At 34.5% G+C, this 18617-nt stretch overlaps 1 pseudogene; it reads right to left on the bottom strand.

Moving 5' to 3' along the window:
• Window positions 1-13422: 13422 nt before the first annotated feature.
• LOC122096695 lies at window positions 13423-13535 on the bottom strand (annotated as a pseudogene).
• Window positions 13536-18617: the final 5082 nt, after the last annotated feature.

Raw genomic sequence — 18617 nt, 5'->3', positions numbered from 1 at the left:
CTCTGGGCCTAGACATAATCCCTGAATTCTAGGCATGGGGATGATCCCTGAGTTCTTTAGCTCAAGGTGTGCACTTAACTACTTGAGCCACATAACCACTTTCTGGTTTTCTGGTGAATAATTGGAGATAAAATTCGCACAGACTTTCCTGCCCAGGCTGGCTTTGAATTGCATCCTCAGAAATCAGCTTCCTGCGTAGCTAGGATAATAGGTGTGAGGCACCAGTTTAATCTATTTATTTACTCTATCCTCAACCCCATTTAACATGAAACCTAATCTTAATCACAATCTGAATTAACACCAAGTGGTTAATGTAAGGAAAATTGTCTCTATTTTATTCAATCACACATTTTTTTGCTTCTACTTCTTAGTGGAAAACTAAATTTTACCCTAAAGCTTATCTGTCTTTAATCCTGACAAGAACTAAAACAGTAACTCACATTTTAAACCAAATTATATCTGAATTTTTAAAGTAACACCGACACTGGTTTTCATTCATTCTTACTTTGATGTCATTCATTCTTCTTAAAATATGTTGCAGTTTTACACAATATCTTACATCTTTTTCTCATCCTAAGCCCAACACTAATTGCAACACCTTTCCTAATCCTATACCTACATATGACTGGATTATAATGTTAATAGCAAGCCTCTATTTCACATTTATCCTATCTCTTGCTCAGCATGAAGGTCTAAATTTTACTTGCATTTTGAACCTAAATATTTTTATCATTATTATTTTAATTGTGAAAATACCGTACAGAGGGGTTACAATTACATGGGCAATTTAATGAGTTCATTTCTTATCAAGCATTTTTGCCTCCTCCTTTGTTTCCCCTTCCCATCCCTTCCCATCTCCACCCGCTCCCCAGCCAAAGTTGAAAAGTTCATTTTTTGATATAACGTCTTGTACATCTCATTGTTGCAATGGGTCCATTATGCAGCAAAAATATCTCTAAGAAATATATTTTTCAATAAAATGTCTCAATCCTTAAGTAAAGTGCATTATAGTTTAATATAAAGTATATCTCAAAATAGAAATTCTGCAACTAATCTAATGTATGTTTTCCTGCACAAAATGCTGTGACTTCTAGTCTTGTTATTTGATTTTAATTATATTTTTTATTTGTGACATGATCCCTACTTACATTTATTACAAACTTCTGTAATTATACAAATCATGCCTGTACACACTAATTTGTGTAATTTAATATTCAATCAAAATTATTTTTTTCCTGTCTCGCACAGGGAAGGATTTGGGGCTGAAGTATATGGAATGGAATTTTGCAACATGAGGATGGGATCATGAGCACTTTCTACTTGGCTGAACAGGAATTCTTGTTTCTACAGTACATTCTTACCATTTAATCAGACAAGGAATGCCACAACATTTGAAGTTCATATGAAGGAATTACATTCCTAAAACATGTGGCAACCCAGCTCTAAAGTTCAATCTTATCACTAGTTTTTTGTGCTTGTGGGCTGATATCTTTCTCTCTCATATGTTTCATATTATTAAGCATATTAGTAATTCAGCTGTCAGTAGATGGCAGGAGACTCCTGAAAATCACAGCTATTCCTGTGTAATATTCAGAAGAGAGGAAAAAATTATACTGATCTCCAATTCCTCCCTTTGGCCTTCAATATATGAATTAATTGTCAAAACAATCATGTAAGATGTTAGTTCATTTTTCCCTTTTTAAATAGAGATTAAGCAAGTGTTTTTCACAGTAAAAAGTGATGACAGTTGTATCAGAGCTCTGATATGAGTACCTGCTCCCTAAGAAGTAATGCTCTATGGAATGTAAATATGGAAGCCACTCTCTCTCTCTCTCTCTCTCTCTCTCTCTCTCTCTCTCTCTCTCTCTCTGCCTCACTCTCTCTCTCTCTCTCTCTCTCTCTCTCTCTCTCTCACACACACACACACACACACACACACACACACACACAGAGCTGCCACCCAGACACATCAGAGATCAATTCCATTCCTTTGTAATTATAGTTGATTGACTGGACCTGTATTTTTCCCTGAGATCAAGTCCCTTGTTCTTAGTATCCTGTGTTTCTTTGTATGCTTCAGGCCGATTAACAGTAGTCTGAATACAATATCCTCAAACTTTACATTCAAGTCAAACTCCATGAATTCATACTACTGTTCCAAAATACTAAAATGTATTGGTTCTAGAAACCAAAAAAAATACACCTTGTTATTTTAGTAGGAATTGACATCATGGAAGCAGAAGAATATTGATCAGGAACTGAGGTAAGAGAATCTGAGTATGTGGGAAAATGTAGAATACTGTATGTATGTTAGAGATACAGAATCATCTTCTATAGGCCCATTTATTGAATACTTCTCATCCTTTATTGAGAGGTCAATTTATATATACAGTTTTCCAGTTACTTTGCTTACCTATCACTTCTGATCACAAATCCTTTTGTGAATGTTTATACTATCTTTGAATAATTCACACGATTTGCATGTACTTAAATCTTGAGACAGTCTGCTACTACATCTTTCATTCTATGTGACGAACCCTTATGTTTTGTTTCTCTGTTTGCTGAATAAATATATTCCTGGAAACAGGATATTCAGAGCAAATTTGAGTGTAATTTTTATTTTGTAAATTTCAAATATAATATAAACTGTTTTATTTATTTTTATTTTTTTATTTTTTGTGAACATACTGTACAGAGGGGTTACAATTACATGGGCAAGATAATAAGCACATTTCTTATCAAGCATTGTAGCCTCCTCCTTTGTTAACCCTTCACATCCCTTCCCAGCCTCCTCCCTGCCTCCCCCAACCCTCCCCCCCAACCCCGGCACCAAAGTTGTAAAGTTCGTTTTTGACATGACAACTTGTACTTCTCATTGTTGCAACGGGTCCACCTGTATCCTTAAACGACTTATTTTCCCCCATCTCCTCCACAAATTATACCGACTTCAAATATAGTGAAAGCAGGGGTTATACTGTGGGGAATGGACATCAAAAGCTACAAAGAAATAATCTTATAAATGAGTTAGAAACAAATGCATGAAAGAAAAAAATTTAAATACATACTAAGGGTTCATTTTCCTAACATCACATTATCTGACCTTTTCTGTTTGACTCATACATATACTAGATATTGCAAATAAGGGGAACAATGGGACCTATGTTTCTTTGGGCTTGGCTTACTTCAATTAATATAATTTTTTCCAAGCCTTTCCATTTCCTAACAAATGGGGCAATGTATATATCAAATATAATATAAACTTTGTATTGACTAATCATATTCTAAAAATGAGTGATATTCATGAACACAATATTTTGGTGCCTTTAAGTAAATTGATTATTGATGTGGTGGTTCTTGTGCCTGATTCAGTTAAACATGATCTTATTCATTTATGAACATGTGCATTGCACTTTTAAATTTTTACATATAAAATAGTCCCCAAGAATTTTGTTTAAAGTGATAATCGGGAAAGTGTCTTCCTATTCCAATCTTTATGTGTACTTCAGTAAAAGTACTACAAAAACATGATGTTTACTGGAGCAATATAAAAGATGAGAGCTTATTTCTAAGGGGAATGGATTTATTGATTAAAACATAGAAAAGAGTAAAAAAAGGTTTCTTGCTTAAGACTGCATAAATTACATATGAATGTAGCTCAAGATGAGACTCAAAGATAAATTCATATTTATATTACTGAGATTTATATCACAATATAAGCAATATAGGTATTTAAGGAGTTGGTCATTGAAAGCCCTAGATATTTAATGGATAAAGAATGGAATAGAAAATAGCAGAGGAAAACAATTCAACATGCAGCTATTATGATTTTATAATGCAAATATGAAAGAAATGGAGCTTTTGCTTTCCTGAAAAAGAAAGTTTAGCCAGTAATTTCAATCTAAGTCTTCAGTTGTCATGAGTCTAAAGTCTTTTCTTCCAATATATCGAAGAGTACTATACTCATCCTCAGAAATGTAAATCAGTAATTAATTAACTTTGGTTAATATTAATTTACATGTGTAGTAAATAAGTTAAAATATTTGCTCTCTTTCCCTCAATTAACACACATTCCATACTTTACTGTCTCTTAATACAAGCCTGAAATCACTACTTCAAAGTAACACAAACAGAAAAACAAAAATAACCTGATACAACAATCAGAAATCCTAAATTATGTGAAAAAGTCCACAATATAAAAAATAAATCTGTGGAAGATAAAATAGAGATAAAATAGATGTTTAGAGTCCTAGCAAGGACTCCTCTTCTAGAGGGTCACACCAAGTCAGCTATAATATAAAATTCAAAAGAAGATTTTATACTGTCTTCACAAGAAAACAGAAATCTATGAAAAGGTGCCCAGCCAGGCAGGTGACTCCTGTGACTGTGTTGGCCAACATATTCAAAAGTACATTTGCAGTGTGAAAATAAAAGGGTAACATGGAAAAAAGCAAGAACAGAAATGTACATTAAAGAAAGCCACATCCATACAGAGAGACAATTCACCATACCACTGGACAGTCCGAACTGTCACTGGAACTACAAGTATGAAAATCACAACATCTCACCACACTGGTCTCTACTCCTACACTTAATTGTCGAAACAAAAACTTAATTCCAGAAAAGCAAATCACAACAGAAGACCAAACCAACACCTCAAATCAACCAAGAACATAGAGATTCACCTATTAAGATCATAGATCCCCAAAAAAGAAAACCTCCAAATGGACAGAACAAATCGGAAAAATACAAGAAAAGTCATGTCAAGGTAGTATAATTCACACAGTAAATAACTAGGCATTAGAACAGACAATCAAGGATCTAGAAGATAGTTACCAAAATACATTACATATACGACTGAAAAATGTGATTAATGGAAAGATAGAAAACCTCTACAAGAAAATTTGTGAACAAGATGAGACCAACCAATGATTAGAAAAATAATTCACGGAGACTACAAACAGAAAGATAAATAAATTCTGAGAATACAAAGGAGTCCAGGAATAAAATGGATGCCTAGTTAAAAGATATAAGAGAAGACACAGCTAAGAAAACAGCCCTTGCAACTCCCCCAACCAAAGAAAAAATGTACAGAAAGTACATACAAGACCTAAAACAAAGCATTAATAAAGGGATAGAACCCCTAAAAATGACCAATTAGAAGACAGAGAAATCAAAAACAAAGTAGGATGTCTCTACAGTAAAAAGATGACATAGAAGATAATCTCAGGGTCAAAGACAGAATAGGCCTAATAGGAAAGAGGAGATAGTCATTTAGAAAAACTCCAAGAAATAAGAAATGATCTTGCCAGAACTTCAAGACTCAGTTAGAAGATCAAATTTCAGGGAAATAGGTGTCAAGAAGGAGAAGAGCAAGAAAATAAATGAATGGGAAGCATATTACAGAATTCTAGCAGAGAACATGCCAAACATTCAACGAGATAGGCTCATGCAGAGAAGCGAAGTATTTAGAAACCAAACAGAATTCTAGAACTGAACAATCCACCACCAGATCATAATCAATTAGAGGATCATTAACGATCAAGGGAAGGATTCTTAAAGCTGCCATAGAGAAAAGTTTAATTATTTATAAAGGATATACAGTCAGAATAAATACAGATTTCTTAGCTGATATGGTAAAAAGGAGAGCCTGGCATTATATATGACAAACATTAAAGGTAAACAACTACCAACCGTGAATATGGTCCCAAGCCAAACTCTCCTTTACATTTAAAGGATATATAAACATATTTCATGACAAAGAAAATTTGAAACAACGTTTTTCCACCAAATCAGCAGGATTGAAGTTAATCAAATATATCCTACATAGAGAAGATCAAGAAGAAGAGGAAGAGGAACTGGTTATATAAAATGCTCCCTACTACAGAACAAGGTAACTATATTAAGAGTAGATGAGGCACAACTCCTAACAGCAGGTGTATAACATAGCAGGATTTATCAGATATTTCTCAGTCTTAACTCTCAATATCAATGGACTTAAATTTCCAAGTAGAAGACATAGATTAGAGATTAGTATCAAAAAACAAGACGCATCCAAATAGTATCTAAAAGAGACACATTTTATTGACAAAAACAAACACATACTCAAACTAAAAGGATGAAAGGAAAATTTTCTAGCAAATGGAGACCATAAACAGTCCACAGCAGAATTACTAACATAAGGTAAAATAGAACTCAAATTAAAATTAGTGGGAAGAGACATTATATATTGATAAAAGCAACTCTCCATTAGGAGGATATAACAAGTCTAAATATCAATGCCCTGAATAGTGCAGCATCCCACTTCATCAACCAAATACTACTTAACCTAAAAAGACATCTCAACACCTCATTCCCTTCCATGGATTGGTTATGCAGGAAAAAAATCAACCAAGAAACTGCAGACCTAAATCACTACATTGACCACCTATCCCTTACAGACATCTACAGGATATACATTCAATGTCAGACTATACATTCTTCGCAGCAGCTCATGGAAGATTCTTCAAAATAGAACATATCCTATGTCACATAGAAATTCTGTTCAAATTGAAAGAAAAATTAATTGAATTCCAATTTCTTGTCCGACCATAACAGAATAAACTTAGTATTAAACAGCTAAAGCAAAAAAATTGTCAAACCAATGAAGACTGAACAAAAAGTTGCTGAATGACCAGTGCAACACTGAAGGGATTATAATGGAAATCTGAAAGTTTCTACAATTTAACAAAAATGAACACACAAAATACCAGCTACTCTGATATTTGTAGTACTTACACGAAAATTTATAGCTCTGTGTGCCTACATCAAGTAATTGGGGAAATCTCAAATGAATATTTTACTTATGTAGCTCAAACTCCTTGAAAACAGGAAGAAGCCCAAACCCAAAACAATAGACAGAAACAAATAAAAAAATTAAATCAGAAATAACTAAATAAAAACAAAATAAAACATAGAATGAATCAGCAAATCAGCTGGTTTTTTAAATAAATTAACAGACTTGACAGACCCTTACTAAATCTGACTAAGATCTGTCTTGTTCTTACATGCATAGGCTTTCTATGATTTATTTGTTCTACAAGGAATTCTACTTTCTAATCTATGATTTATTTGTTCTACAAGGAACTCTACTTTCTAATCTTTGTGTGATCAACTTTAGTGTCTCTGTTCAGTCTTTCTGACCCTCTCTCTGGAGTCTCATTTCAGTCTGCCTCATAAAAAATATATTATTTATCAGCTAAATGACTTTCAGCTTCTGTTTCTTGCCTGAGTTCATGTAGGCTGTGATAGCAGACATGACTGGCTGTGCTTACTGGATTTTTTGTTTGTTTGTTTGTTTTGTGTGTGCTTTTTTTTTTTTTGGTTTTAGAGGTCTAGGATTAGTATTCAAGATAGTAGCTTCTCTGGGTCCCAGTGATCCCCTGACCTAGAGTCAATAGGTTTTTCTCCTAAAGATACAAAGAAACAGCTGACTAAATTCCTGTTAATTGTCTCAAAATGAGGCAATGTGGCATCCTTGCAAAGCCATCAATAATCCTCTGTAACCACTTATAGAAATGGTCTATCAAGATGGCTTTTCAAGGTTGAGCGTGAAAAATGTTCATTTCCAATTCAGCACCATGAAGCAGATCACATCCCATGGAGCAGACTTTTGGAAGGAAGGTCCCCTTCCTTCCTTCTCTTATGATACATCAAACCATAATATTCTGCAGTTGTGGCCAGCCTGGAGCACATTTTCCCAAGAATATTCTGTAGTGTAAAAGAGGACCAACTGTGAAAATAAAGGTGAAAATACTTGTCTACTACAGACTGATTTATCTTTCTTTTATCTGTTGTTATTTTCATTACTTTAAACACATGGATGAATTATATTGGGATTAGACAAGTGGCAAAGGATTACTGGAATAAACATTCAGTTTACTTTCATATATCCTATATAATGCACTTAACCCTTTATGGAAAATTAAATCTGACTGTAGAAACAATGTCAGAAATATAAAATAAGCCTCAATATGAATAATCTGGCACATATACACCATCATCTACTCAGAAATCCAGTCTCTCTTTAAATATTTATTTGGTACAAAATAATAAAAATTTAATTAATGAATGTGACTTTTAAGTATTATCTGAAATACTCCTCGTGTATATGATTGTATATGTTTTAGATGTCACTTAGACAGGAATTAAAAATGCATGTAAAATTCAAATTTCCACAATTTAAGCTAGATTAGAGGAGTAATACCCTCCTGTATTGTGTGGTGTGAATTTTACTACAATGCTGAACCCTTCCACCTAATACCAGGAGTCATGTGCAATAATTTATTTTTTCATGTTAAGAAGAGTGCTAAGTGTAGGATACATTTTGAATTATTACATTAATTTATTAATATTAGCTTCACTTTTTCTTTTCTATATCTGCAGAAAATAAAATTATATATTAAACATTGAATATGAAGTAATCAATAATAAGTAAACTATTATTAAAATGACATACTATTAAACTGTGATTTGAATTATAGTTCTAACAAATTGTGATGTAAACAACATTTAATAGAATTATGGGTAATGTTTTTTATTTTTTATTTTTTTTTGGGGGGGGGTCCGGTTGTGGGGCCTGAACTCTGGGCCTGGGCGCTGTCCCTCAGCTCTTCAGCTCAAGGCTAGCGTTCTACCACTTGAGCCACAGCGCCACTTCCAGCTTTTTTCTTTTTGCTTATGTGGTGCTGAGGAATTGAACCCAGGGCCTCATGCATGCAACGCAAGCACTCTACCACTGAGCCACCTTCCCAGCCCTATGTTTTTTAAACTTACCACCTTGTTATTGTTTTCTAATTGTGTCATTTGTTATACTTGATCCAAGTCACCCCTTCACCTCAATTGCTTAGTTTTCTATTTTATCTCTATTGGTTTGCTAATTATGCATTTTGTTTTCCCTTTTTAGTGACTGACATGAGGCTGAAAATCTGTATGCTAGTTTATTACTTCTTACGTTAAAGTCAAATTGTTGCTCTCCATAGCTGTTCTACTTTTCTTTGTATAGTACAGAATTTCCCCTAGTCCCACTGACTGTATTGCTGCTCTCATATATTTTATTTTATTTTTTATTTAAATTTTATTGTCAAGGTAATGTACAGAGGGGTTAGAGTTACATAATTAAGGTAAGGAATTAATTTCTTTTCTAACTTGTTACCCCTTTACCCATTTTTCTCCCTCTTCCCTCCCAATGCACCTCCCAAGATCCGTTTCCAACCTATTGTTTTGTGAGTATCACTGTTGCATAGGTTCCCCCTTTGTCCTTTGTCTCACTATTTTGTTTTTTTTCCTTCCCCTTCCCCAGTTCAGATCAACATATTTACAATACCCAGGGAATCAAAATCAAATACAGTGACTACAGGGGATAAACCATAGGTGGGGAAAACACAAAAGGATAAAAATAAATCATGTAGTACATTAAGAACAACAACAACAAAGAACATGTCTTGGAGTTCATTTCACTTAGAATCACCCTATATGGTCATATGTACATAGCTATTGAGTTATTCTACTCATCTACTAAGATTATCCTTGATGTACAAAATAACGCTCCTATGCCCCAGTAATCCCACTTCTGGGCATTTAACCAGATGATCACAAACAAGGCCACACTAAAGCTACCAGCGCAATTATGTTTATCACAGTAATATTTACCATAGCTAAGATGTGGAATCAACTCTGAAGCCCCTCAGTAGATGAATGGATCAAGAAAATGAGACACACACACTTACATACACACATAGACACACGTATCATGCTTCCATCAGAAAGAAAGATACCACCTCATTTGTAAGGAAATGGAAGGTCTTGGAAAAAATCATATTAAGTGAAGTAAACCAGACTTAAAGAAACATAGTTCCCATGGTTTCCCTTATTTGTAATAATTAGTTTACATCAAGGATAATCTCATGTATTTTAATTTGACAGTTTGTTCTATGTTGAGTATGCAACATTGTTACAATATTGTTTGTTATCATTTCTGCAAACAGACAGGTATATTGAAAGAATTACATTAATCTTTTCAATTACTAAAAGAAGAACAACTAAAAGAGCAACCCTTACTAGGAAGAACAACTCCTACTTACTTAGCTTCATTCCTATGTAAGGCCACTGTTGTCCCCTGTATCCTCATGTTGTACATTTCAACTCTATACCTCATACTGTATATCTAGTATCTTCTACATTGTGAACTAAATGCCCCAGAATTTCCACTTTGCTTTACTTTAAAAAAAATCTGTCTTAATATTTGAGTTTGTGTGTGTGTGTGTGTGTGTGTGTGTGTGTGTGTGTGTGTGTGTTTACAAAGATCAGAACACAACATTTTTATTCATTTCGAATACATCTTTCAGGTCATTGTAAGTTGTGGCTAATGGGAGCAGTCTCTTGTTATTTTAAAGATGAAACAGAAAAAGATATTTGTGCATGTACCACAGTTGCTTTGTTAGTCTGTAGTTGAACACAAAACATTGACTTATATCTTGGCTGCTCTTGTGAATAATGTGAATAACAATGAACTACAGATATATTTATGAGGTACGCAGAGAGAAATAATCACATGATTGGTGGATCAGATGATATCTCAACTTTGGATTTTTTTAGAAACTTGCATACTACTTTCTACAACGAGAATACTAAACTGTTTTTTGACCAATAGTGTAGAAAATTTCCTTTTATCCACACTCTCACCAACATTATTACCGTTTATTCAAAGGTAATAAAGGGCAGGTTTTTACTATCTGCAGTACCCTAGACTGGCCTTAGAATTAAATCCAACCTCTTAAATGCTTGGAATTACAAGCCTTTACCACCATAACTGGATCCATTGATTTTTTGATGAGTTATAATAGTTATAAAGTTGTTTCATAGTAATTTTGAATTATATTTCTCTAATGACTTCTGCTCAAAAAGCATTAAGGCAGCATAGAAGTTGTATTAAACACAACTTTGTAAACCCACAGGCAATTTTCAGGGCTTATGGAGAACATGTCTATTCAGAACTTTTGTCCATTTTTAATCGAGGTTCTGGTTAATCTCATCTTTAATCTCGCTAAATCAGATCAATAATAAATTCAAGGTAGTAGAAAATAAAAAAAATGAAGCAACTCTTAACATTTTTCAGTTTTCAATAACATGGTATTGCTTACATCATTTTCTGTTAAAAATTGACACTATATAACTCAATTTAGTTAGACCTGTTACAGGGCTGTAGTTTATTTATTTTACATTGATTGTTCTTTCCAAAGCCTGTTTGTCTAATTTCCCTTGGTTTCTTTCAGTCTCAAGTAGCTCAGATTTCAAACTGAAGAACAAATGGAAGGAAGCAAACAACAACAACAAAAAACTACAGTTCCTCTCATCCGATGATGCCTGTATAAGAATGAGGAAAGAGTTCATCCTTTTAAGGAGCTATGATAGGACAACAAAAAAGAATTTATTCTTCTATGACTTCTTTATCTTTGCGATGTAACTTAAATGTTGTAAAACACAAAATACTGCTCAGATACTTTTATGTTTTATCAGTTTTGCACATTTTCATATGGATTTCACCTCAGTCTACAATATTCCTTCATCATTCTGTCCCTGATATTTTTACACTATCAAGACATAACATAACCAGTTTGATTTACAGCATGAGAAGTTATCCACCTGGCTTCCTTGGAAGCAGAGCATGATCAATAGATATTACTTCTAGTTACTCACTACATGTAATGGTTTCTGTACTACTTATGACGTTCTATTTAGTATTTATAAAAGATTGCTGGCTAAACTCAAAGCTCATTCCTAGAAGTTTATTTTAAGTATTTCACAAGTTTTATTCCCTTAATTGTTAAGATAACATTTGCTATAATGTTAATGTTATTACCATTTTAGTGTTGGGAAAAATTGTAATTAAATGCAGTAAGTGCACGGCCTAAAGACACACACAGTGGGGAAAGTTTCTGAAAGTCTTTCAGCAATACACAAAAGGTAGATAAAATCTCTCCATTCTATTACACTCTCAATTCAATATTCATATTGTCCAAGAAATAATAGCATAGTAAATATTGCCCATGGTGATTGTTTTCTATCACATTTGTCTTCAATACAGATTGTGTTGGTGACACTGGGTTATCATGCACAGAACTGAGCTTATACATTGAGGTCCAAAGAGAGGCAAATTTCTTCTGTCCCACAATTCCAGTATCCTCTTTAAAAAGTACTAAAACTTTTAAATATCATCACCTACTGTCTTATAAGTATCCAAAAAGAAAAAAAAATCATAAATAATCACTCCAAAATGCTTTAAAATTGGAGATGCTAAAACATGCCCTCTGAAGTAAATTTTCTTCTACTTTTAACGTTATTCTGAAAGCTTTTGCTAGTTTGTCACACCTGTAATCCTAACTACTCTGGATATCTACTCAGGAGCCTGAGATCTGTGGATAGCAGTTGGAAGCCAATCAGGGCAAAATAAATTCAGGAGATTATTTTTCAAAAATTTTAATGAACTAGCATAGGGCCAAGAATGGAGATGTAGCTCATTTAGTAGCTCATCAATCTAGAGAAAAAAGGCCCAGCAAGACCTTGAAGCCCTGATTTCAAACACTGAGCACGTCAACACACATTCAAGTACTTGAGCACATGCGTGCATTCACCCACATTTGTATTCAAAATGCCTTCATATCGGAGTTTTGCATGAATTCCTTTGCTAACGATATTATATGAGTAAAATAAAGGAAATAAACTCTTCCATCTCAGAACATTTTTATACGTTCTTATTGTAAAAATACTGTACATAGGGGTAACAGTTACATGAGCAAGGTAATGAGTACATTCCCTAACAAGCATTGTTACCTCCTCCTTTATTGTTCCCCTACATCCCTTCCCTCCCACCTCCACAAGTCCATTAACCTCCTCCCTTTCCCCACCTCAATTGTAAAGTTCACTTTACAACATAGTGTCTTGTGCATCTTATTGTTACAATGGGTATACCTGTATCCCTATTTAATCATTTTGTTTTTTTTTTTCCTTCCCCTCACCAAATTAGAGGAGAGTATATACAAGATGTAGGCGCACCAACTTCAAATACAGTGAAAACAGGTGTTATAGCATGGGGGACGAACATACAAAGAAACAAAAAAAAAACACACTGCACGTTACAAGTACATGAGAAACAATAGCAAGAAAAAAAAAACCCACTTGTGTCCCTAACATGGGTTTCATTTCCCTTAACATAATCTTATCTGGTCATATACACATAACTTTTGGCCTTTTCTGCTTATCCTAGACATACATTAGTTATTGAAAATTAATTAGTTATTGAAAATTAGAGAAACCATGAGACCTAAGTTTCTTTGGACTTGGCTTACTTCAATTAATAATTTTTTTTCCAAGTCTTTCCATTTCCTAAAAAATTGGGCGATGGAATGCTTCAGGAATTTGCCTGTCATCCTTGCCCAGTGGCCATGCTAATCTTCTCTGTATCATTCCAATGTTAGTGTATGTGATGCAGAATTGTGCACAGAACATTTTTATATATAAATTGTAATTGATTTTCTTTAACTAGACAATTCAACAAAAAGTAAGTTTGAAAGAATTTTCGTGAAATTTTAGAACCATGTACTTCTTACATAAGTACACATTTAAGAATAAAGTCAAGATTGACATGTCAAAAACAAAATAATTCCAGATATTTGTTGTTCAAGAGATGTGTAGGAGGAGGAATTCAATTATTCTATACAAGGGACCTGCCATAATGAACACTACAGCAAGTGTTAAGGTTTGTTAAAAGTTTTAATGTTTTCAATATATTTAATTTTGGGAATTTGCTTATATATGCCAAAAACTGGGACTGTTTGGCAGGTCATAATACTTTTCTATAAAGTATTTAAGATTTATGGTAGCAGATAAGTACTACTAAGTATGTACATTTCAGATTTTATAGAAAGTTTAGTAATGAGAAGTTGCAAAGTCTTTGTGTAAAGGAGCAGAATAAAGAGTTGACTATGTTAACTACACAGTTTCTGTTAAAACTGTAGGCCTTCCTTACTTCATATGTTAATGAGGAACAAATGATGATATAAGCCATATACAAATTATGAGATGAACTATAAATAGTTATCTTAGTGGGTGTCTTTAAACACTACTCATAGCCTATAAAATTCTTGTGGAACATCATAATCTTAGCCAGTGTTAAATGTAAAGAAATATGACAATAATAAAATCTAATTTGTAGTACACTTCAAATACTGAAAACACTGGTAATTGTTTTGTTTTTTATTTTATTATTCATTAATATTTCATAATTGGTTTTCTTTATTTTTAGCATTGTTTTCCTTGTTGTAATATAATACAACTTTTTGTAAGTTGTCATTAGGAAGTACTTTGAGAAGGTTACTGGGATGGCCACACCATTTTTTATAGGTGTATGTGAATTTATAAAGAGGAAACTTAGAACAAAATATGTATTTAAAAAATGATCAAGTGGAGTCTGATTCAAGAGTGTTAATGTATGTCCTCACCTAAAATATTAGCCCTAGGCTCAAGGAGAGTTATTACAGAGTTGAGGGCACAAAAGTGAGAGACTGTGTTTTGTTTTGTTTTTTATTTTTATTTTGTTGGTCATGGGGTTTGAACTCTGGGGCCTGGTGCTGTCCCTCAGCTCAAGGTTAGTGATACCACTTGAGCCACAGCACCACTTCCATCTTTTTCTGCTTATGTGATGCTGAGAAATCAAACCCAAGGCCTCATGCATGCAAGGCAGTCACTCTACCATTGAGCCACTTCCCAGTACCTGAGAGACTGGGTTTTATAAAATCATCTAAACAACATTTGCTTTCTGCTTTGGGTTATATAATGAAATATATGAGTGTCTTTTTTATGTTTTTGTGCACTGTCATACTTCTAAATTTATACTAATTTCACCACTTTATCCTTGTCAAAGTCATGAAATATCTCTGAGAGTTTGCTTCTGTGAAGATTGTTTTTGCATTTATAATTTCTTCTGAGTCATTTTTTTAAACAAAATCACTTTATATTTCATGTTGATGGGTATTTACACAGAGACAGGAATATAGAGGATTTAGTTTACCAAATGAACATTAAAATTAGTGCTCAAAAATAAAAATCAGCTTTAACACATATTTTCATATCTTTCCCTACAATGTATGAGGGAGGCATTTTAGCTCCAATTTTCTTGGGATTCCTAGGTTTACAATTCTTAAATCACAGAGACATGCTGTAATGGGAGTAAGATTTTTTGGTACACTTTGCCCTTCAGTCTGTGTTTCTTGTTCCTCCCTTTTCTCAACTCCATTATTAGAGATTTTTCTCAGAGATGACTCCATCTCCAACTTTTCACTCTTCCTAGCTGGACAAATGAATTTGCAGATCAAGACTCTTAGACAGAAAGAATTTAAGAGCCTGAATCTAAGACACTTCTCTCATACACCATCCCTACAAAGACACAAGTACCAAAACAGGATACATAGTTTCATTTTTTTCTACCAAGGCCAATGCATGAGGTTGCTTGCTTCTGAGGGTGCCTGTTTGTGGCTCTTACTTATGTTGCAGATTAACTTTATACCTAGTTCCATTATCAGCTACCAAGGATGGCATGTTTAGGCCATCCAGGAGGTTGGCTCAACAGGGCGGCTGGATGTGTGTCCTATGAGGGGTTCCTAAGATCCCTCATGAATGGCACAGAAGATCTGTGTTGGAAAAACCGGGGGCAATAAAGGTATTCTACAAACACCATCTCAGCAAGGCAAAGTTTACTCCTGCAGAAGGCATGCTGCCGCATGTCGAAGTTGAATAAGCACACTAGATAGGCAGCCCACCACTGGTTCCCATGAATTTGAGCTTTGGTATCATCTTTTATGATGGCTCAAACTTTTGACTCCTTTCAAACTAGTCAAAAGCTTTAATAATCAACCAAATCTGAACACCTGGCCATATGAAAAATAAACAACTTTTACCCAGTTGTTGTTCTACTACTATTGCCATGCCTCTAGCCCCTAGCACTTCTCTAAAATAGCATTGGTAAGGTTTTGACTACCTTTACAAGGGCAATGCTTATATCAGTCAAGCACTTCAAGATTTAACTTCTACAATTCTCCCATCTGATTTTGTTTCTTTTCTTCCAAACAATAATCATTGACTTTCCTATTCAGCAGTATCCAATAAGATATTTTGATTTAAAAAAGGGTTTGATTAAGGCAGTTTTACAGTCAGTCACAGAAAAAAAACCTGTTATAGAAGAGATAAAGCACACATTACTATGAAAACAATTACTAAAGAGGTAAATATTGACACCATGACTCATTGTTGAAATGCTTGTTCTATCATCAAACTTGTAAAAGAATCTGCCACCACACACAGACACACAACCTTTTTTATAAGTGACTGGGAGCTGGTCTTGGGTTTGATCTCATGCTGTGGGCATTGTCCCAGAGCAGTTTTACTCAAGGCTACCACTTTAGCCACAACTCCAGTAGTATCTTTTTTTGCACCTTTATTGGAAATAAAAGTCTCATCTTTCCTGTCTGGGTTGGCTTCAAACACAAAATTCAGTCAACTGAGCATTTAGGATTATACTCAGGATCATTTCAGTTTTTAGGTAATTTGTTTCCAGTATTCAATCCTTGTAAGTTTTTCTGTATCATTGGCCTCTAACCACCACACAGATTACCTTTGAAGTATATTTATTCTTTTACTTTTATATATTTATTTTTAAAATACTGTACAGAGGGTTAGTTACATGAGCATAGTAAAGCATACATTTTCTATCAAGCATTGTTACCTCCTCCTTTATATGTCCCCTACCATCCCTAACCTCTTAGCTTCAAAACTACCCTATACACTCCCCCCGAACCCCGCCTAAATTGTAAAGTTTGTTTTTCAACAGTGTCTTGTGCATCTCATTGTTACAATGGGTCAACCTGTATTCCCATTTAAGTATTCTGTTTTTTCCCTTTCCTCCCCAAACTAGAGAAGTGTATATACAAGATGGAGGGCACCAACATCAAAAACATTGGAAACAGGGGTTATGCTGTTTTTTTGGGGGGACAGCATACAAAGAAACAAAAATCACATGGAACATTATAAATATGTTAGAAACAATAACAAGAAATGACAAAAAACACTTGTGCCCCTATGGTGGGGTTCATTTCACTTTTCACCATCTTATCTGTTCAAGTACTATATTTAGACCAAATTTTTCCCAATCAATCCTACCAGTGGCTCCTAGTTACTTTTACATGGTGGCATTTCCGGTAAACAAATCCAGCTGATAAATAAAAGCACCTATTGGAATAATTCGATTATGGAGATCATAGATGGTGGAGATCAACAGAATAAAACTAATTTAAGCTGCTGTTTCTGGTTTCTAGCTTGAAGCTCTTTAAGCTCCTAAGTAAATATGAAATTTGTAAATATGTAGTTTGTATTTGCAAATATGAAGTTTGAATGACCCACTAGCTAAGAAGTCTCTTCTTACTTAATTTAAGGTGTTTGAGAATGGTCAGGTATGGATTGGCCAATGGAACCAAAGCACAGATTCCACTCCAGTTGGCCAGTAACATCTCCAATAGTGGTCTCCTGGAATACCACCAGACATTTTCCCTGGCTATGATTTGTACTTACTGCTCATCTTCACTACATCCAGATAAGTTTCCCAGAAATGTTCAATTTTCCCCAGGTAGTTGACCTAGAAAGAATGGAGCTGATCAGTTTCAAGGGTTTTTGAAATAGACTCTTGCTTCTGAGAAGAGAAACAAGGTGTTCCAAGTTGTCTCGGATCACATTTTGCTGACCTATCATGAATTTCATGCACATGGGGTCTGGGCTCTATGACAGCACAAATAGAACCTCTTGTGTGGCCTCCCTGCAACACAGTAATAGCAGTACTCCGTATGTGGACAGAATCACCCTAGTATTTCCTCACTTATTCAGTCTCAATTTGAATCTGGGTAAACTCAAAATTGGAAGACATGCACAAAGTGTCTGCTCCAAGATTGAATTTGCAATCATATCATAAGATTAAGTAGAGGGTCCATTGAGGCCCTGGAACTAAGCATGATCACTTTAAGGGCATTAAGAGTGTTTGGATTTCCCCAAGTAGGATGCTTTCACAAGTCAAACATTAGACATTTATCTGGACATTATGAAACTGAATCATATTTTGACCAATTTTTTCATTAACACCCTCATTACTAGATGGCAATGCCCCTGCCCACTAAAAGGGAAACTTGCATTATTGTTAGATAGAAACGCCCAAAACTCCTTCCCTCTTGGTAGGAAATCCTTCCTCCCTCTTGGTAGAAAACGCTTTAGGTGTAGCTTGCCTTTGTTTTTTTTGTTTGTTTGTTTGTTTTGTATTTTGGTCGGTCTTGGAACTGAACTCTTTGCATGGGTGTTGTCCCTCAGCTCTTCAGCTCAAGGCTAGTCCTCTACCACTTGAGCCACAACACCACTTCCAGTTTTCTGAGTGGTTTATTGGTGATAAGAGTATCACAGAATTACCTGCCTTGCCTAGCTTTGAACGACCTTCCTCAGATCTTAGCCTTCAGAGTAGCTAGGATTACATGTGTGAGCCACCGGTGCCC

The sequence above is a fragment of the Dipodomys spectabilis genome, unplaced genomic scaffold (genome assembly GCF_019054845.1).
Source record: "Dipodomys spectabilis isolate Male_0828 unplaced genomic scaffold, ASM1905484v1 ptg000386l, whole genome shotgun sequence".
In the NCBI taxonomy this organism is placed as follows: Eukaryota; Metazoa; Chordata; class Mammalia; order Rodentia; family Heteromyidae; genus Dipodomys; species Dipodomys spectabilis.
The sequence above is the reverse complement of the archived record's forward strand: the minus strand, read 5'-3'. Positions and strand labels throughout refer to the sequence as shown.